The sequence below is a fragment of the Helianthus annuus genome, chromosome 17 (genome assembly GCF_002127325.2).
Source record: "Helianthus annuus cultivar XRQ/B chromosome 17, HanXRQr2.0-SUNRISE, whole genome shotgun sequence".
Classification (NCBI taxonomy): domain Eukaryota; kingdom Viridiplantae; phylum Streptophyta; class Magnoliopsida; order Asterales; family Asteraceae; genus Helianthus; species Helianthus annuus.
This window is the reverse complement of record NC_035449.2, coordinates 67,790,463-67,811,935: the sequence shown is the minus strand read 5'-3', so window position 1 is coordinate 67,811,935 and position 21,473 is coordinate 67,790,463. Positions and strand designations below refer to the sequence as shown.

The 21,473-nt window shown below is 38.5% G+C and overlaps 1 long non-coding RNA gene and 1 other non-coding gene across 5 annotated transcripts; both read left to right on the top strand.

The window, feature by feature from the left end:
- Positions 1 to 2,651: 2,651 nt before the first annotated feature.
- LOC110921734 lies at positions 2,652 to 5,411 on the top strand. Of its 4 annotated transcripts, XR_004887248.1 has the most exons (6): positions 2,652 to 2,984; positions 3,152 to 3,321; positions 3,430 to 3,541; positions 3,659 to 3,762; positions 3,931 to 4,069; positions 4,751 to 4,840. It is a non-coding gene; the product is annotated as an uncharacterized LOC110921734 (long non-coding RNA). The 4 variants fall into 4 exon arrangements; XR_004887247.1 differs by lacking the exon at positions 4,751 to 4,840 and adding an exon at positions 5,145 to 5,411 and having other exon boundaries at positions 3,659 to 4,069; XR_002582581.2 differs by having other exon boundaries at positions 3,152 to 3,258; positions 3,659 to 4,069.
- A 13,149-nt stretch (positions 5,412 to 18,560) lies between these two features.
- On the top strand, positions 18,561 to 18,666 carry LOC118489574. The gene has a single exon (XR_004887596.1). It is a non-coding gene; the product is annotated as a small nucleolar RNA R71 (small nucleolar RNA).
- The last annotated feature ends 2,807 nt before the right edge of the window (positions 18,667 to 21,473 follow it).

The following is a 21,473-nucleotide window of genomic DNA, read 5'->3' as shown; positions in this document are numbered from 1 at the left end:
TCGTTGCCCCATACAACAAACTCCCATTTCCAAATTAAAATTCAATTCAAATCAATATAATATTATAATTCGTCAATGCATATCAACAGGATGTGTATATGTATTATGAGCAATAAGTTTTTATGTTGTTACCTTATTTGCCACTTGAGATAGGTTCGTGATTGCGGAATGGAACGCCCCGTCAAACGAGAAATGGGTGGGATGTTGGTGATAGCTGTTGTCAAGTGAGACTCGCAATTGGTGGCTCCAGTAGGCAATATTAACTTGAACAAAACAATAGAGAATCGCTAGCGCTATGGTTTTTCTTTTTCGACAAAAACATCGTCGTGCTGATAACGTGTTGTAAAACAATGGTCTATTAGCTACTAATATATATGTATATAAACATGAGAACAAAACTATAAAATCATGTAGAGAATAGAGCATGGAGAATTCTTATTCATTAATCAATCTTCACCATATATAAATGCCTCTATATATTTAGGCATATATATTAATACAAAAGAAAATGAAGAGATATGAGTTATGTATGTGGAGAGTCACCATATAAATGGCTCATTCATAACATTATGTTTGTATTTCAATTAAAGGTAAATGATTTAATGCCATATCTGGAGGTTTCATGCAATTCTGTGTCTGACTTGTCAAGTAATTGTTTTTACATCTTTTTGTGGCCCTGAATAGTAGTTTCTACTCGCAACATTTTTTTTTGTTCGTTTAGCTTCTAAATCTTGGATGGATTTCTATGATGAAAATAAAAGAATAAGAAAAATGATTCTATGTCTTGCTCAATGAAAAGAACTATGTATTCCTTCAACAACTAATGATATCATAAACACCTACATAATTGTTCAAAATGACTAACCACCTTATAACAAAAGAAAAGGATGTTGGCAGGGGACTTTTACATGGTTTAGAAGCTTTCTCTAATGGTGTTAAAAACTAGCATCATTTTAAAAAAACCAAAAAAATCAACCTACAACAATTCGGATCATGAAACATGCAATCTGGAAATTAGATCAGTGAAGATGTCTTCTTGGCAATGAATTGTTAGACCTCCCATAGGATGGTCAAACCCGAACTCCTCTTCGGACTGCGGAAGCAAATCTTTAAATAGAGGATGTTCAAGAAACGATAACGGAACCACAAATCGAGTTTTTTGAATTTCTCCAACGTAGACAGCCAAATAACCTTTCGGAACATCCAACTTGTTTCGGTTGCATAATCCTTGCAATTTGCTGAAGCTTTTCGTTTTGCTACTCAAAGAAGGAAACCGAATGATGCCCATTTCTTGACAAGTAGGATACCAGATGTGCCTTAAAATAACCAAAGGAAATGTATATATTCTTATGATAGGTTTAGAAGTAGTGTTGTAATAATAGCATGTTGGTATTTATACTGTTTTGATTTGGGCCTTTTGGCATTGGATTCCAAATTTAAAGCTAAACAAATACATATATTGTTTTTTTAACGGGAAATTTGAATCATTTACGAACCACCTGATCATATCCACTGAGCGAAACAACCTAATTATATTTATCTCCACTAGGCTATAATGTCTATACACTAATTCAGAAAACCCAATAAATCTGAGAAAACCTTATTGTAAAATCTAATAGTTTCTCTAAACCTCACTAGACTATAATGCCATGAATAAAAACAACTATATATGAATAACTTATTTTAAGTATGTACCATGTGATAACCTAACATGGCTCGTTGCTGATTTTTATATTGACTCCATTTATCAAATTATATATATATATATATATATATATATATAGGGAGAAGATCATGCGAGAACCACCTCTTATTGTGAGAACCGTGACAACCAATGTGAACACACCAAAAATGCCTAAAAATAGCTAAAAATCACACAAATTTTTTTTTGAATTTTTTAATATATTTTATAAAAAAATCGCTACTTTTCGAAGCCAAAATTTTTTTTTTTTAAATTATTTTTTTTTGGCTTCTAAAAGTAGCGATTTTAACATAAAAAATATTAAAAAATTCAAAAAAAATTTATAGATTTTTTTAGATTTTTTAGGTTTTTTGAGGGTTTAGTTTTTAGCATTTTAGCTTGGGGGGGGGGGGTTTAGGTTTTTTTTTTGGGGGGGGGGTGGGGTTAGTTTTTTTTTAGGTTTTTTTTAGCATTTAGCTTGGGGGGGGGGGGTTTAGGTTTTTTTTTTTTGGGGGGGGGGGGTGGGGGGTTTAGGTTTTTTTTTTTTTGGGGGGGGGGGGTGGGGGTTAGGTTTTTTTAGGTTTTTTTTAGCTATTTTAGGTTGTTTTCACATTGGTTCTCAAGGTTCTCACAATAAGGGTGGTTCTCGCATGAGCCCCTCCCTATATATATATATATATATATATATATATATATATATATATATATATATATATATATATATATATATATATATATATATATATATATATATATATATATATGGAACCCATTAAGTGGAAGTTACCTTTGAAATCAATATCATCCGTTCGATTATGCTGAGATTAAATCTGGGCCGTGTAAACTCTTAATTTTAACTGCTCTAATGGCGGTTCAGGGCGGTTATTGGCAGTTTTCCTGCAGGTGGTTTTGCTCCAAAATTTTATGCCATGATCTCCACCTCTCAGCAATTTTCCTCCTAGACCCATTATCTCCAAACCAACTCCTACAAATATGGGTCAGTTGAGATGATCTATTGCTATATAATGGACCCGCATTTCACAAATTCAATCATTAATTTATATATCTATAGCGTCTGCTTCTCTTTCTCAAATCAAGTCATGTTTCTCAGTGTTTCGCCGACTATCTTCTCGCGGAATGGCACCATCATATATCGCACCATAACCCCAAGCCCTAAGACAAACAAATTGGTCATTCTTCTTTCTCTGATAGCCAAAATTTCACGCTCAACGTACCCTGGATTTGTGCGACAAGTTTGCCTCCATTGATTCTCATTATCATTGCTTCCACAACAGAGAACCGGGTAATAGATTTATCCTTTGTTTCATCACATAATCATACTCTTTTAACGTCTTACAATTGCTTGATGATATTAACGTACAGGGCTGGCCCTAGCTTGGGCCCTGAAATATTTAAAGGGCCCTAAATTTTCGGTAATTAGGGTTTTTTAATGATCGATGTTTTGTACAGATGCAAAAGAACGATTTCAGGGGATGAGTAAATTGAGGAATCATCAACCTTCCTCTCAATTGGATCGATCAGAGGCTATGCCGTTTGGATCGTCTTCGATAACGAAGGTAAAGCATCTACCATCTTTAGTATATACTACCAATGTTTTCAAGAATCAGCTCTCCATCTTTGTAAGTAATCCCAAATTTTATTTTTTTTCAAATTAAAATAATAGACACATTTTTGCGTCTGATTTACATTGATATTTGTCCGTAACCCTAAGGTTTGTGTTGGATCAGATCGTTTATCATAGAGCTAGAGACAAGAATGACAACAATGTGATTTCATCAAAGTTCAAACGACCCAGGGAGGCTAAAAGCCTAAAACTGCTGCTTTACTTGGACTGGACAGGTTTGTCAGCCTTCTTTAAATTTGTTTAAATAATCTTCAACTAGAGATAATTTGAAGTTTGGAGTTTATGTCTTTATTTTTACTTGGTTCAGTTTTAATTTCTAACATATTTGGTAGGTCTCAAACGACCCAGGCTCTAGCAAAAAGGGGTTCATGTTCATTATTCACAAGAAGGGTTTTAATATGATGAGGATGAAACCAACCTACAAAGGGGGTATCTGGTATTTTAAAGAAATTTAAAAATATGGATTTCACTAGTGAATATAAATATGATGGGAACGTCCTAAGAAATATTACTTAGTTAATGAATTTATTAAACAGGAACATTATTTTGTAAATGCCTAATGAGTTTCACTTTACATATATACAATATTTGGAGGATGGCATAGTTCGGATATACATCAGAGATGTTGATAAACACTCAGAACTCTGGATGTTGTTGCTTCAAGGTACTATATTGAGAAGTTCCTGGATGTTTTTTTCACATGATGACTTGTACACGTGCAGACAATTTGCGCAGCTATTAAGGTAACTACCATATCCTTTATTCATGATTTTTCAACTATCCTTATGTGGTTTTGATTGTGTTTTGCATAAACATTAGAATCCTTCTTCATAATCTTCCTTCAATTGTCGTTATGTGGTTTCTTTTACATTTTGAAGGGTTGATAATTTTATATTCGCATCAGTTTTTATAACAGAGATTTTGGTCATAAGGTAGATTTATGTGGTTTCTTTTGCCTTCAATTAATTTGTCAAGAAAGACTTTTGCTTTTACATATATTTTTTTGGTTCATTTTATCTATTAGTTCTTGACAAAAATAGATATATAATTATGCACATACAAGGCCTACACTATGTATTTATATATGTATGTATGTCTTGAGCCAGTTACTTTTTTTCGTTATTTACATTTATACAATGATATTGCATAGAGTAATTTTAAATTGATGGTCTTTTTAGGTTGTGACCATGTGCAACAAAACATATGTTAACGTAAAACTTTATGTTATGTCAATATGTTTATATTCGGTGAAGCAATTGTTGACGCATTTGTTCTGATTTTATAACCTTTTTTCCCTTCGACTATAGTACTTTTTCTTCACCTGTTTTGTAAAAGAACCAGTTTCTTGCTGTTTTTTGTTTAATTTTCTTCAATTTGTTTGAAAAAAATTAAGTTACTGATAAAATGTTCGCTAACAAATATAGTACAAAAGGCGCAGAAGTTATTTTGCAAGGCAAGCATGATTTTGGATTTTGTCGTTCCTATGAAGAAATTGATATATCTTTGAAGAAAAGATTAGGAACCATTTTTTTACATTTTACATAGAATTTTTATTAGACCTTTACCATCGGTTTAATTCAACAAATTCCATTATGCCTTTACTATTGACTAAATTCAACTCCTTTTCTATTTTACTTTAAGTCTGAACTATACCTACTTCAAATAATAAAATTGGAACTGCTATTTTAGTATTAGCAAGTGTTTGATGTTTATCTAATGAATGATGGTAAGTAGTCAATTTTAGTTTTTAATTTGAGACAAATGTTGGTTTTTAAAATAATTTGTAGCTACTATACTTACAAGTATATTTTCTTTCAGCCTTTTTGTACCATCAAGAAAGCCCATCCACAAAATGATGGGAGTTGATTGTAAGTTGGCAAGGATGTGACACAAGTGAGGGGTTTGTATAAAGGACAAGTAAAGATTCTTCCAATACGTTGTTTCCAGGATGATTAATCCACGATAAAAAATTTAATATCCTTTCTTTCTAGAACTTTATATAAGTGTCTTCAAGTGGCTAGAATTCTTGCTTTATTGCTCATCATTTACATAATCTAAATGTCCTAGGGTGAATAATTCCATCTATTTCACACATGTGCCACAAAATATTTTAATTAGCATCATAAACACACACAATGACCCAAAATTAAATATTTAGTTTTGTATCTATGGATATAAATGGATTTTAAAGGCCTGAGATGGTTGGATGCTTTCATAGTTGACAAATGAAAGAGAGGCGTGGTTACATGATACAATTTGTATTTTTTGTCATTTTAATAAATATTTTGTATGTGGGTGTCGTATTAAATGTTTTAAAAGTTCAATGCCATTGACTGTTTTTGGTTTTACCCGCAAAGAACCAAAACAATCCTGACCGAATCACCGTCAAATCGTGCGGGAAAGTCGTTACCATACTATTGTATTTCTAATTGCACTTGACTTTCTAGGCACCCTTTGAAGAGAAACATAGACATTGTTTTTATTTTCAAAGAAAATGTGGTGATTTGCATGTGTATAAGGAGGGTCCTTTTAGATAGTTGACACAAATGTTGGTGTAGTATTATGTTTAACAGTTGGTTAACCAAAAGTATATGGATAAAATTTCATTGGTCTTTCAAAAAAAATATTACGTTAAGTATCGGGTCAACGGACGGGTATAAAGCTATGTTTTTTTTTAGTTCAACGAAATCACCACTATTTGGTCTTTCCCCAAACAGTGGGCCTATGGTTTTAATATTTATGGTTTTACTGTGTTATAAATACTATGGTTGTATCATAAACTTGTGTATTTATTATGATATTTTTTTTTATTTTATTATACCATTAATATATCCGCACACCGGACGGGTATATATCTAATTTCAGACGAAAACCAGGTTCAAGTGTAGGTGTTGGAGCCCTAATTTCAAACGGAAACATCGCTTGGGTTTTGGTTGGTGAGCAGATAAAGCTACGCGCTTTCGAATGGACGGTGGTTATGTCGCCGGCATCGATTTGGGGCAAAGCGGTGGTGGTCGATGTTGGTAGGTGACGCAGGTTTGGGGAAGAGCGACGGTGATTTGTGGTAGTAAGCGGTGTGGATGCCCTAAAAATGGATACTGGTGGAGTGGATGACACGTGTGGGGTAATGTTACACTGTTAGCGTAACCCGTCCACCGGACGGGTATTAAACTAGTTTTGTACGGTGCACGTCATAAATACTTTTGATTAGTTTGACTTGGCTATTTCTTAATTTGATACTTAAAGATGATTAAGAATTTTCTATTTAGTAGTTGGTTAGTAAATAAAATATTGTGTGACACATTATTATCATAAATAGTAATTTTCGTAACATATTCTCATATATTGTGTGACATGTTAATTTTTGCTTCTCATTCGGCAGTATACTATAAATGTTCATTCTCATTTGGCGATGTTGAGGGTGTTATCAAAGTCCTTAATGTTGGCCTGTGTTGTGACCCTAAATAGTCAGTAAAAGCAGTTCATCTTTGTTTATAGATGCGGAATCAAAGTAAACAAAGTCATAACAACTTGTTTCCTCTTAATCTCTTTTCTATTGCTGAAATCAAAGCCTTTTACAATGTTTTCTGACAGAATTTTGACAGCACCTCGGCTATGATCTCGCTCCAAAAGTTACAAATGAAAACAACCTATCACCTATTTATAGCACTCCTGATTCCGTTCAAAATGGTTCAAGCGGAACCATCTGATTTCGCTCCAAGTGATTCAAGTGGAATCACATATAAAGTTTCGAGCGGAATCACCTAAATGTCTTTTGGAGCGGAATATCAAGACCATCTGATTTCGCTTGAAGTGGACATGCCCACTTTCAAGCGGAATTACAAACTAACACCTAATCTTGATTTCCGTGCACTGTTCAATCCTACCTAGACCTAAGACTCGATTAAGACGCAGTTAACAGACATTCAGTGCACCAACAGACTCCACCTTGGATGTTGACGAAGTCTTCGGCGTCGAGTCTTCAGTCTTTGGTCTTTTTCCAAACTTTGTCTTCACATTGCAAACTCTCTTTTCACAGGTTCAGGATCTTGGCCCAGCTCCATCTTTAGTCTCCCCTTTGACTGTTGATCCAGAATCCCCCTTTCACAGACTCCCCCTCTCAACATGCTGGGATCTAGGATCTTGATCTGGTTCAAACTTTAACATTTTGCTGCCATGGGGATGATGAATTCCACAACCTGTGTCTCAAACATATAACATTACAATCTATCGATTCACAACAAAACTCAATAATCTATCAAATCTAGAAATCCACCCAAGTATTCAGGTCCAAGTTAATGACCTTGATTACTCAATTAATCTACCAAGTCCAACTTAATAACCTTGGTTGATCTGAGACAATCCAAACTGTTTTGTTCAACAATTTCAAACTTTTTCAGAAAATAACAAGTATCAAGTTAATGAACTTGTTTTAACTTTTCAACAATCAGATTTTAATCAACATAAGCTCTCCTCATCATCCAGTCCAGAAACTTCCTGCATCTGCTTCATCTCAGAGAATCTAACGATCAACTTTCTACTTTGGTTTGTCGGAAAATAAAGCAGAAATGAAAAATCTTTTTGGATTTTAATAAAGTTTCTAAAGCTAGAAATGAAATACAGAAAATTAAATTGAAGAATGTAAAGAAAGTAAACTATTTACAAAAATATTTTTGGTGAGCGAGTTAGGGAATCATATCAGTTATCAGACAAGTCACTAGTACCGTTAAGCTCAATCTCATACTCAGAATTAAACAATTCACATAGATTGTCGATATACTGATCCACTTAAATTCTCACACAATTTTCAATCTATTCAGGATACGAATTAGATGTCTTAATGAACTCAAACTCAGTCATGTGTCCCATCTCTTGAATATACTCCCGTATCCAGAATCCCAATATTCAGTCTTACAGGTGAGTATACCACAAATGATATTTGTAAGGGGTTAAATGCGAGGGCCGTGAGAGCTCAGGTCGATACTTCCTTATACGCAGAGAGATGACGGCTTCGTCTTTTCGGTGTGTTGACGTGCTGTCGTAGGTACACACAAATTTAATCCCAAAAACAACTATAGATAGTGGTAAGAGGGTATCGAACTCAGGGAGTATGTGGAAAGTATGTCGATTGTATAGCTTTGTAATTAAACTACAATTACCTAAAATGCAGAAATTAAAATTCAAGATTTGATTGTTTTGGTTTTAATAACTAAAATTAACTAATTAAATTGCAAATCAAAGACCGTAGTTTGTAAACAGATTAGGAACAAGCGACCATCCTAAATATCCAGTTTGCTTTGGACAATTGTGTTTAAATTCACTAGAAAGAATCACATAGACATGATTCGTGTGTAATTGTTTGTTGTGATAAAAGGGAACTAAGTACTCGGATTATGACAATGCGAGGTTGTTACCCGATAACCAATTGACTAATATCCAACCCTAATCCCTCCCGTGATATCTCGATTGTCAACGACACCAAGAACGTATGGTTTAGAATATGAGTATAACATCAATCAACAATTTACAATCAAACATCCACACACCATAATAAACAAACAAACATTGCAAATCTATTATTCTAGAAATACGAATCCAAACACAAAAGTCTTAAACAAACCTTCAATTCAGGATGATCACCATGAGTTTAGCCACACATAGCTTGGTGAATCATCATAGCACAAAGTTCAATGTTCATACGGATCGAAAACACAAACGAAATGTTTAGATAATGTTTACAACCAAGCAAGATCACCAAAATCGCCCCTAGCAAGCTCCAAAAACGTCCAATGATGAGAATAGGTGAAAAGACACCATCAAAACCCACTTAATGTGGCAGTTACACAAATTCCGCAGACTCCACCGTAATTTACGGCTCCACCGTAAATTACGGTGGACATAAAAGTGTTGCGGTGCTGCACTACTGTTTTACGGTGGGAACCAAATGCTTTTCAGGTCCACCGTAAATTACGGTGGGACCGTAATTTACGGTGGCAACCTGAATTTTGTACTTTGTTCATCTTATGCTCCACATTCTCAACCCGTTCAACTTGTAAGCTTTCAAATCTGCATTTTTCCTCCATTTGAGCCGCCAAACCGTACCTGAGACATAAACAACAGTAGTTATCTAATTCAAGATAATTACATACATAAATGAGGGATAAACTTGTCTTTTAGCATCGCAAAGGGTTGTCCAATGGACCACCCGTCACATCCCCACACTTAACCGTTGCTTGTCCCAAAGCAACTCATCAAATCAGTTTCTAAACAAGTGATCAATGTAAACCAAGCAAAACAAGCAATCTTTTTACTAACCCCTTTTTAACACCCAACCAATGCACCCCTCTCTAAATCTCTCCTCTCGGCTACAATTGAATACTAGCAAAGATAAGCTAGACACACAATAGGCAAACGGGTGGTTGCGCGATCATAGGCTTGTACATAAATCAATCCTTCTCCTATAAGTGCCAAACATGAATGCAAATCAAAGGGACTTCAAGGTTGTAACGTGGCTAGGTGTATAGGTAGGAAATGGGATATATATGAAGTAGCGAAAATTTGGCCCGGTCTTTTTATTACACAAATAAATAAAATAACAACTACCAAACTAACTACTAAATACAAGACAACTAACATCCTTTCTTTTCATTTTTCATATTTTTTTTTCTTTCTTTTTTTTCTTTTTTCTCTTTTTTCTCTTCGATTTTTCTGCTTTTATTTTTTCCTTTTTTTAGAGAAAATAACCATGCAATAAAGCATCACATATCTACATCACATTACTACAACTACTACTAATACTAAAGACCGGGTCAAATTGGGCAAATTTTTAGGTAAGTAGCTAGGGTTAGCAAATGATAGGCTTTTAGGCACAAAATTGGGCAACTAAATGTCCAAACCCCCGCCCCTCTCACTACCATGCTCATATATAAAACTTATGAGGTCCAACCCCCCAAATCCCACACTCGCTCACACCAACGACGAGGCTACCTAAATGCCCTTATCCTTTCTACATTCATGTCTAACTAAGGACTCAAATCGCATTCAAGCACAAGTTCTAACGCACCCCCACCCGTAGCCACTCTCATCAAAGATAAGCATTATTTATATACAAATGTGGCTACAATTCTCACCAAGAATGAAAAAAAAAAGTATCAAGGGTTGCCGGTGCACCATTTGGGGTTAATTAAGGGTGTTCAAATTTTCACATCGTTTCGCTTGGCTCACAATTTTTCAAAAATCTTCAAAAAATTCCCCCCATCCCCACACTTGGGATACATTGACCCCAATGTATGGCTTTAGGAGGCTTGATCACTAAATTCATTCAACATCACAAAAAGCTTCTTCACTTAAACCACAAATTTCTTTTTGTATTTTTCATTTTATATTTTTTTTTACTTTTTTTTAAAACACACATGACACCACCAACGAGCACCATCCCAAACTCAACAAAACAATCATACACCACCCAACCGCCCAACCAAAATCAAAATAAAACTACAAATATGCACAAATTATACAAAAGAGAGAACACCACCTGACTAATAGTAGCGCGGTCCTGGAGGTCCAAAAATGGAAGACATCATGTCATTCCATTCTCCAAATCCGAACGCGCCGCTGCTACTCCCTCCTTGTTGTTGGGCTCCCTCTTGCTGCCTCGGGTCAATCCATTGTGAGTGGTGAAGTGGTGGAGTCGGATATGAGACACTACCATCATAAGGCGGTAACGAAGCATAAGCCAATCTGCATGCATCCTCCTCGCTTGATCGTCATGATATCTATTATTCGTTTCCACCTCTTGGGAATACACCAATGTGCGGTTCCATGACTCTTGGCGATCAAAGCTATGTTTTAACGACCGCTCTATACTTGCACTATTCCTCGTGTTTTGATCATACAACGTCCTCTCCGACCCCGACCATGTATCAAAAATAGATGCAGGAGGACGTTGACTTTCAATCACTTCTAGCATTGTACAGTTATAAGCCCAACCCGGCTCATAAGACTGTTGCGCATAATCGTAAAACATACCACCGTAACCTCCACCATGACCCCCTTGACCCACATTCAAGTTCACCCCGCCTTGCGGTTGCTCCTCATAATCTTCATCCCCGCTTGGGATCTCTGCTTCACTCTCGGGTTCATCCTCTTCACCCGGTAACAAATCTCTCGCATTCGCCTTAAGAGCTCTCCATCTTTGACCCTCGGATTTTAACTTGTGATACCGCTCCGATTGGGTATATGTCCAACCACTTCCCATTTTGTCTAACGTAAACGGTTGGTGCCTCTTTGTTACCCCTCGATCCTCCGAAGTAAGAGCTTTCTGCTGTTTCATCAACCCTGTGATGATCCTATAATATGGGACAATGTCCCTTCCATACTTATTTCGGCATATCCATAGGTGGTGCATAATCAGATAGCGTATCGGGAAACGTGGAGACCCATGCATTAGCGAATAGAGGACAGGTACCTCCGGATATCTCACCTGTTCCTTATCTCCTCTGCGCGGAATAACATTGAGAACACAAATGGCTAGCAATAACTTAGCTTCTATCTTCAGATTCTTCCGGTATAGAATACCACTGTATGTACCGGGTAAAAATATTGCTGCCAACATATCATTCCATCGAACATGTTTCTCCGGTTTAAGCAAGAGGTCATCGAGAGTGGGAACCATGTAATCACGAGCCGGGAGACTATCATACTTCCCGAGCTTCTTCAATGTGTCAAATGACATCTCCACTGGTACCCCGTGCACCTCACCAATTAACTTCATCTGTGATGGCTTGTTAAAATTGTGACATTTCAAGGTCGCCATCCATTATTGGATCTCGGTCATAAACAAGTTGCTTTTGTCTTTATCGAAACATTTGAGCGCCGATTCCCATCCTAACGCTCGAAATTTATCAAACACCCCAAATTGTTGAAACTCCACTTCCCGAACTTCTCGTTCACAAATGAAGGTCGCCGCCTTGTTCTTCAACTTATTCATGCTATCATGGTAGAGTGTCGGTTGCCACTCCTCTGCTTGATCATCTAATGGACCCGAATTCCACACCGGCTTATCACTTGGATCCAACTCCATTTCTTCTTCACTCCCACTCTCGCTTTCACTTATCCGACCAATATATTGCCTTTTTCGCGGTTGTTGTTCCACTTGTTTGCCTTTCCCTTTTGATGATGTCGAGCTAGATCCCGCTTTTTCTTTTGTCTTAACCATTTTCCTACACACATTAGACAAACAACGCAAGCAAACAACAACATTAGGCTCCTTTCTCCAAAACATCCCCACACTTGCTTGTTACTATGGTTGTAGATGTTAGTGAACTACAATGTATAAGTTTTTTCAAAAATTTGGGCATGGGGTCTCTACAATGTAGAAATCCCCCAAAAGTTCACTACTTTACTAAACATCCTACATCTACAACCATACTCATGTTCAAGAACAATTAGCAAGTAACACTATGAACAAGCAAGTGGGTATGAACACACATCAACAATAACCTCAATCTTCACAATGCATCATCAAAATACACAAATTAAACTTCCATACCTTGTTTTGAAGATGCTAGAGTGCTTGTGAAACAAAAACTCCAAAAACCCCCAAAAATTTTCGAACTAGGGTTTGGAATTCGGACCCGAAAACAGTGTTTTCTTGTAAATATCTTGTCAAAATCAGAAACTACGTGAAAAATTAGTCAAGATAGACTCCGATTTCACTTAGTTTGGACAAGAATTGGTAGAGCTATGGAGGATTGAAGGTTGGGGAAGAAGAAGAAGAAGTGGGTCTTGAGAGAGGTGATGATAGTGATAGATGAAGAAGAGATTGTGTGGATGGGGAAGCTTCACGTGACCAGATGAATGATTTGTGTTTTTTTTATGTAAATACGGAACCGGAACGACGCACCCAAATTTTCTGCGCACCGTAACTTACGGTCCCACCGTAAGTTACGGTGAGACCTGGAAAACAATTCTTCTACCTTAAACCAGTAGGTTTACACCGTAAAGCCTCCCAACTTTCAACATCCACCGTAAATTACGGTAATATCGTAATTTACGGTACAACCTGGGCACTTGAAGTTTCACAAAAATTGAATTTTTTAGGTGACTTTTATATATTTTTTAAGTTTTTTTCCGATTTTTTATGTTTTTTAATTTTTTCAAAAACTTGTAAAAATCACCCTACCCCCACAAAAGTCCCGTGTTGTCCTCAACACAATGTTAGAGTATTTCGTGACCCGAACGTCCCCACACTTGTTTCAAACACGGATTTCGAGGAAAAACGGCAATTGTGCAAACTATACAAAACAAACAAAACAAAACACTACTATGTACACTACCAAACCTGGGCCTCTCATGGTCGTTCCTCATCGACTGGGCGCAAGATGTAGCCCGCTTTGTCAAGCTCCAAGTGGTTGATGTCGTTCCCCTCCAAGTATGGCTTCAAGCGGTGACCATTCACCGTTTGTTGTTTCAATGTTTGCTCGTCTTGGATGTCTACATCACCAAATCTCCCAACTCTCCGAATAACATACGGACCCATCCATTTGCTTTTGAGCTTGCCCGCGAACATCTTCAATCTTGAGTTATACAACCAAACTTTTTGCCCCACTTCAAATGTTTTCTTTCTCAATTTCGCATCATGCACCTTCTTGAGTTTATCTTTATAGGCCGATGCACATTCGTACGCCTCATCCCGAATCTCTTCTATTACGCTTAATTGCAACTTCCTCAACTTCCCCGCCTCGTCATAATCCGCGTTAACCGTCTTAATTGCCCAATGTGCTCTATGCGCCAACTCCATTGGCAAGTGACAACCCTTACCATACACCATCCGGTAAGGCGTTGTGCCAATAGGAGTCTTGTAGGCCGTTCGGTATGCCCACAACGCATCATCTAACTTACTCGACCAATCCTTTCTATCCGTTCTTACCGTCTTCATAAGGATCTCTTTGATTTGACGGTTGGACACTTCAACTTGTCCATTTGTTTGCGGATGGTAAGGTGTGGCAATTCGGTGATTCACACTATACCTCTTCAATAATTTCCCAAAGTTGAAGTTCTTGAAATGCGAACCACCATCACTTATAATAACCCGCGGGATTCCAAAGCGAGAAAAGATGTTGGATTGAACAAATTTACAAACAACCGAATGGTCGTTTGTTCGTGTTGCAATAGCTTCAATCCACTTCGAGACATAATCCACCGCTACCAAAATGTATAGGAAGCCATTCGAATTCGGGAAGGGACCCATAAAATCTATACCCCATACATCAAATATCTCAACAACCAAGATTGGTTGTAACGACATCTCATCCCTCTTCGATATACTACCCATTTTTTTGGCAATTTATACAATTTCTAGCGAATTCACATGCATCCTTGAAAATGGTGGGCCAGTAAAACCCACATGAAAGAACCCGATAGCCTGTTTTGTGCCCACTAAAATGACCCCCATAAGCGGACGAATGGGCATGGGTCAAAATTTCCAACACTTCTGTTTCGGGCACACACCTTCGTATAACTTGATCCTGTCCAATCTTGAAGAGATCCGGTTCATCCCAAATGTATTGCTTCACTTGAACCATGAATTGTTGTCGACGCTTTTTGGTCCAATGACTTGGAATGGCACCCGTGGCTAAATAGTTGACATAATGAGCATACCACGGTGCAACGAAAGTGGAAACGGCTAAAAGTTGCTCATCGGGAAAACTTTCATTAATTTCACTCACATCATCGATTCCTTCCACCGGAATCCAAGACAAATGATCCGCCACTACATTCTCACTTCCCTTTTTGTCTCGGATTTCTAGATCGAACTCTTGTAACAATAAGACCCACCAAATCAAACGAGGCTTCGCGTCCTTTTTCTCCATCAAGTACCGGACCGCGCTATGATCCGAATAAACCACCACTTTGCTCCCCCAAATATACGAGCGAAACTTATCCAAAGCATACACCACCGCTAGTAATTCCTTCTCGGTTGTGGTGTAGTTAAGTTGTGCTTCGGATAAAGTCTTACTCGCATAGTAAATCACCACCGGCTTTCTATCAACCCGTTGACCCAAAACTGCACCAATAGTGGTGTCGCTTGCATCACACATTATCTCGAACGGCTTTGACCAATCCGGTGGTTGCAAAATAGGAGCTTTGACCAAGTGTTCCTTCAAAACAGTGAAAGCTTGCATACACTCGTTAGTAAAATCAAATGGGACATCTTTTAATAACAAATTGCATAAGGGTTTGGTGATAACACTAAAACCCTTAATGAAACGTCTATAAAAACCCGCGTGTCCCAAAAACGACCTTACACCCTTAACATTTTTCGGAGGTGGCAAAGATGATATTACCCGTATTTTTGCCTTATCCACCTCCATCCCCCTTTCAGAAATCACATGACCCAACACAATGCCCTCTTGCACCATGAAATGACTTTTCTCCCAACTTAGCACTAAGTTTTTCTCAACACATCTTTTTAACACTTTTTGTAATTCGTTGAGACAAGCATCAAAACTAGTGCCAAAAATGGAGAAGTCATCCATGAATACTTCGAGCGACTCTCCAACCATGTCCGAGAAAATACTCATCATACATCGTTGGAAAGTTGCCGGAGCATTACACAAGCCAAATGGCATCCGCCTAAAGGCAAAGGTGCCATATGGACATGTGAAGGTGGTCTTGTGTTGGTCATCCGGGTGTATGGCGATTTGGTTGTAACCCGAATACCCATCTAAAAAACAATAGTATTTTTGACCCGATAGTTTTTCAATAATTTGATCAATGAATGGTAGCGGGAAATGATCCTTAGAAGTGGCGGCATTCAATTTCCGGTAGTCAATACACACACGCCACCTGGTAACCGGTCGGGTGGCAATTTGTTCACCACTTTCATCCTTGACTACTTGAATGCCGGCCTTCTTAGGCACAACTTGGGTGGGACTCACCCAAGCACTATCCGAAATTGGATAAATAATTCCCGCATCCAACCATTTAATTACCTCTTTCTTAACTACCTCCCGTAGGTTCGGATTCAATCGCCTTTGAGCCTCTCGTGTCGGCTTTGCATCTTCAGTGGTAATGATCTTATGCATGACAATGGATGGACTAATTCCTTTGAGGTCGGCAATCGTCCATCCAATAGCTCCCTTGTTCTCTTTTAAAACCTCCAACAATGCTTGCTCTTGTGCCAACTCCAAATTAGAGGCAATAATGACCGGTAAAGTGTCATTATCCCCTAAAAACACGTACTTCAAGTGGCTAGGCAAGTCTTTGAGCTCCAACTTTGGCGGTTCCTCTAATGATGGTTTCGTACCCGAATCGATCTCCGCCGGTAGACCTTCAAATTGATGAGTCCATGGCGGTCTACCTTCTTTCAACGCCATCGCATCTTGCGTTTCCTCTTCAACCCGGAGTGCATAAGCATGTACCTGTTCAGAAAAATCACACAGGCAAATATCCAAACCATCCTCCTCATACTCATGCGGGTTGCATCCGTCAACTATATCTGCCATGAAACACTCATCAACACCATTAGCATTAGAATTGTTAGTAAAAACATTCAAACGCATTTTTCTATTTCCAAAAGCCATATCAATTGTACCAAATCTACAATCGATAATAGCATGTGCGGTGCTTAAAAATGGCCGACCCAAAATTATATTTTGTTGTTGCTTAGGGTCCGCCGATGAGTAATCCAAGACTAAAAAGTCAACCGGGTAATAAAACTCATCAATTTTTACAATTACATTTTGAACCATACCCCGAGGTAGCTTATGAGACAAATCGGCCAAAACAACCGTTGTCTCCACCCTTGCTAACGGACCAAAGTCATATTGGTCATATAAGCCCCCCGGTAAAATGCTAACCCCGACTCCAAGATCTAGCAACGCCTTAGCCATTTGAAAATTACCAACTTGTATATTAATCAATGGCGTGCCCGGATCTTGGAGCTTAGGAGGAAGCTCCCCATTCAAAACCGCACTCACTTGCCCGGTTAAATCCACCCGCTTAGGCACTTTCTTTTTGTTTTGCCTTTTTTGTGTACATAATTCTTTTAAAAATTTTGCATAAGCGGGGACTTGTTTTATTGCATCGAGGAGTGGGAGATTTATTTTCACTTGTTTAAACATGTCCCACATCTCTTCTTTTTGAGGTCCTCTCGACACAATAAAATTTTTCTTTCCCGGGTCAAGTAAGGCCGATGGAAACGGAACTTGACTCGGTTCACCCTCAAGTTTTTCATTCTTTTCGTTTTCACCCAAACTCGATTTTTTAACAATTGTTTCTTTTGGTTTAACCGGTGAAACTTCATCATCACTTTATTTACCCGTGACGTCCTCAACTACCCCCTCAACCAATTCGGGTGACAAATTGGCTTTGAACTCTTTTCCACTTCTTAAAACACTAACATGATTAATATTAACATTACCTCGTGACGAACCATGTGAAGGGTTTACCTTAGTGTCGCTTGGAAGTTGACCCTTACGTTTCTTCAATTCAGCCACATCGGTTGCTAATTGACCCATTTGGGTTGTTAGTGATTGGATGCTTTTGTCACGAACCTCGTCCTTTTGCATTCGAACTTCGTCGAGTTGGTTCCGTTTTTGCATCTCCATTTGCATGCTCTTTAGCATCTCCATCATCTCGTTTCCACCCGAAGACCCCCCTTGTTCTTGACCCGTTTGGTATTGTTTTTGATAGCCTTGGTTGTTTCCGCCTCGGTATCCACCTTGGTTATTGTAAGATTGGCGTGAACCAAAGTTACCTTGACTACCTTGAAAGTTCGGGTTAGCTTGATTTGAAGGGTTCCCATACCGAAAATTCGGGTGGTTCCTCAACCCGGGGTGGTAGGTATTAGAGTTCATGTTGTTGTAGTTCCTACCACCTCCTCCTTGACCTTGAACCGCATGGACCTCTTCGTATTGCCCTTCCAACATCCCTTGGCAATTTTCAGCCGCGTGACCTATTTCATTACACAAAGCACAAACATCATAAATTTGGTTAGTAGTTTGAACATTACCATCATCTATGGCGTGCACTTGAGGTCGGGCAATGGCCGGTCGGGCTCTTCTTGAGGCTTGAGCTTTCCTCTTTGATGTAGTTGCCATGCTTTCCAAGAACTCCCAATCATCGTTCTCATAATTTGTTCCAAAAGTCCCACCGGTAATAGACATCAAGTCACGTGCATCTTCGGCACTCAACCCCTCGTGAAAGGCATTCATCAACTCCCACAATTCAATTCCATGGTGAGGGCAATTCTTAATCATCATATTGAAGCGTTCAAACGCCTCGTGAAACATCTCACCATGTTGTTGTTGGAAGCTTCTCAACCCCTTTCTTGTATCGTTAGTCTTTTGGGCGGTGTAAAACTCATCCAAGAAAGTTTGTTGCATCTCCCCCCATGTATATATGGATGCCGAAGGTAACGTGTAGAACCATTTCTTCGCCTTATCTTCCAAAGAAAATTGGAATAATACCAATTTGATGTCATCGGCCGAGAACCCTTGACTCCCAAGAGTGTTGCAAATCGAGTCATAAGCCTCTAAATGAAAGTAAGGCTCCTCCGTTGCCAACCCTTTGTATTTTGGTAAACTTTGCAAAGAGTTGGTCCTCACTTCAAATGTTCTCCCTTGATCATTGTGAGGAATAACTACCGGTGAAGGGTTTTGAGTGATTACCGGCCGAAAATGTGCTTCGATGCCCCTCACATTTTCTCTAAGGTGTCTCCTTGGTACACCAAACCTACCCCTTGGGCGAATAGGACCCATTGGCCTTGGTACATGCCCTTGTGGTGCATTTGGTTGTTGAAATTGCTGTTGCGGCATCGGTGGGCATTGAATTGGCCTTTGGAATTGTTGAACATTTGGTTGTACATTTTGTGGCCGAATTTGTTGCAATAGGATAGGATGTTGCATCGGTGGCCCTTGTGGTCTTGGCCGAATGTGTTGTGGTACGAGTTGTTGTTGTTGTGGCATTCCACCAACACTTGCCATCCCTTGAGATTGACTTTGAACATATCCAAAGTCTTCTTGATCACCATAACCTTCGTAAAAATACCCATCCTCATCATAACCCTCAAACTCTTCAAACCCTTCATCATACCCATCTCCTTGAATCCCTGACGATTGCCCAAATGGAATGTTTGAATATTGAAAACCCGCTTGATTCGATGGTCTAAATGTTGAAGTACCATGGACAATGGTCGAAATTGGTGCTATAGTATGGCTTGAATATGACGGACCCGCACCCGGAAAGAAATGGGACAATGGTGGTATAGTAGTAGATGGGTTAAAGGTAATGGTCGGTTCTTCTTGGGTAGTAATGGGTTGTGTTGTGTTGGTTGGTGTAGTGTTATGAGGTGGAGTAGGAATTGTAGTGGAATTCGGTATAGTTGTGTTTGGTGATGGTTGTGTGGAAGTAGGTATAAATGATGAGGTCGTTTGACCCGTTGTAGGTGGAATTTGTGAATCGGCCATGATGTTTCTTGGTGTAATTGGTGAAGTGGGTGAACCAATGATTCGGTTTTCTCGTAATAAAACCCTGTTTTGCCTTAGCGTTCTTTCGATTTCCGGATCAAATGACAATGGTGACGCTTTGTGAGAGCCTCTAGTATGCATGCACCTGTAGAACCTGCACACTAAACACACCAGTGTAAACCCGAAAATAACAAAACAAAACTAATAACTTGACACACGTTGCGCACTACTCCCCGGCAGCGGCGCCAAAATTTGACGTGCTGTCGTAGGTACACGCAAATTTAATCCCAAAAACAACTATAGATAGTGGTAAGAGGGTATCGAACTCAGGGAGTATGTGGAAAGTATGTCGATTGTATAGCTTTGTAATTAAACTACAATTACCTAAAATGCAGAAATTAAAATTCAAGATTTGATTGTTTTGGTTTTAATAACTAAAATTAACTAATTAAATTGCAAATCAAAGACCGTAGTTTGTAAACAGATTAGGAACAAGCGACCATCCTAAATTTCCAGTTTGCTTTGGACAATTGTGTTTAAATTCACTAGAAAGAATCACATAGACATGATTCGTGTGTAATTGTTTGTTGTGATAAAAGGGAACTAAGTACTCGGATTATGACAATGCGAGGTTGTTACCCGATAACCAATTGACTAATATCCAACCCTAATCCCTCCCGTGATATCTCGATTGTCAACGACACCAAGAACGTATGGTTTAGAATATGAGTATAACATCAATCAACAATTTACAATCAAACATCCACACACCATAATAAACAAACAAACATTGCAAGTCTATTATTCTAGAAATACGAATCCAAACACAAAAGTCTTAAACAAACCTTCAATTCAGGATGATCACCATGAGTTTAGCCACACATAGCTTGGTGAATCATCATAGCACAAAGTTCAATGTTCATACGGATCGAAAACACAAACGAAATGTTTAGATAATGTTTACAACCAAGCAAGATCACCAAAATCGCCCCTAGCAAGCTCCAAAAACGTCCAATGATGAGAATAGGTGAAAAGACACCATCAAAACCCACTTAATGTGGCAGTTACACAAATTCCGCAGACTCCACCGTAATTTACGGCTCCACCGTAAATTACGGTGGACATAAAAGTGTTGCGGTGCTGCACTACTGTTTTACGGTGGGAACCAAATGCTTTTCAGGTCCACCGTAAATTACGGTGGGACCGTAATTTACGGTGGCAACCTGAATTTTGTGCTTTGTTCATCTTATGCTCCACATTCTCAACCCGTTCAACTTGTAAGCCTTCAAATCTGCATTTTTCCTCCATTTGAGCCGCCAAACCGTACCTGAGACATAAACAACAGTAGTTATCTAATTCAAGATAATTACATACATAAATGAGGGATAAACTTGTCTTTTAGCATCGCAAAGGGTTGTCCAATGGACCACCCGTCATGTGTCCCCTTTAGAGGATCTTTTTGTTTCAACAGCACACGATTATCATTTTGCAATGTTTCATCGTTTTTTATGCTGAGGGTGGTGCTATATTTCAAGCAATGCGAAAAGTATTATTCGGGGACTAGGTCAGAACTTCCATTCAGCAGAAGTCCCGGAATAATACCCCAGATATCACTGAGTATAAAGACCTAGTATCTCAGAAAGAGGGACCTTTCAAACGAGATTTCAGGGGTTAC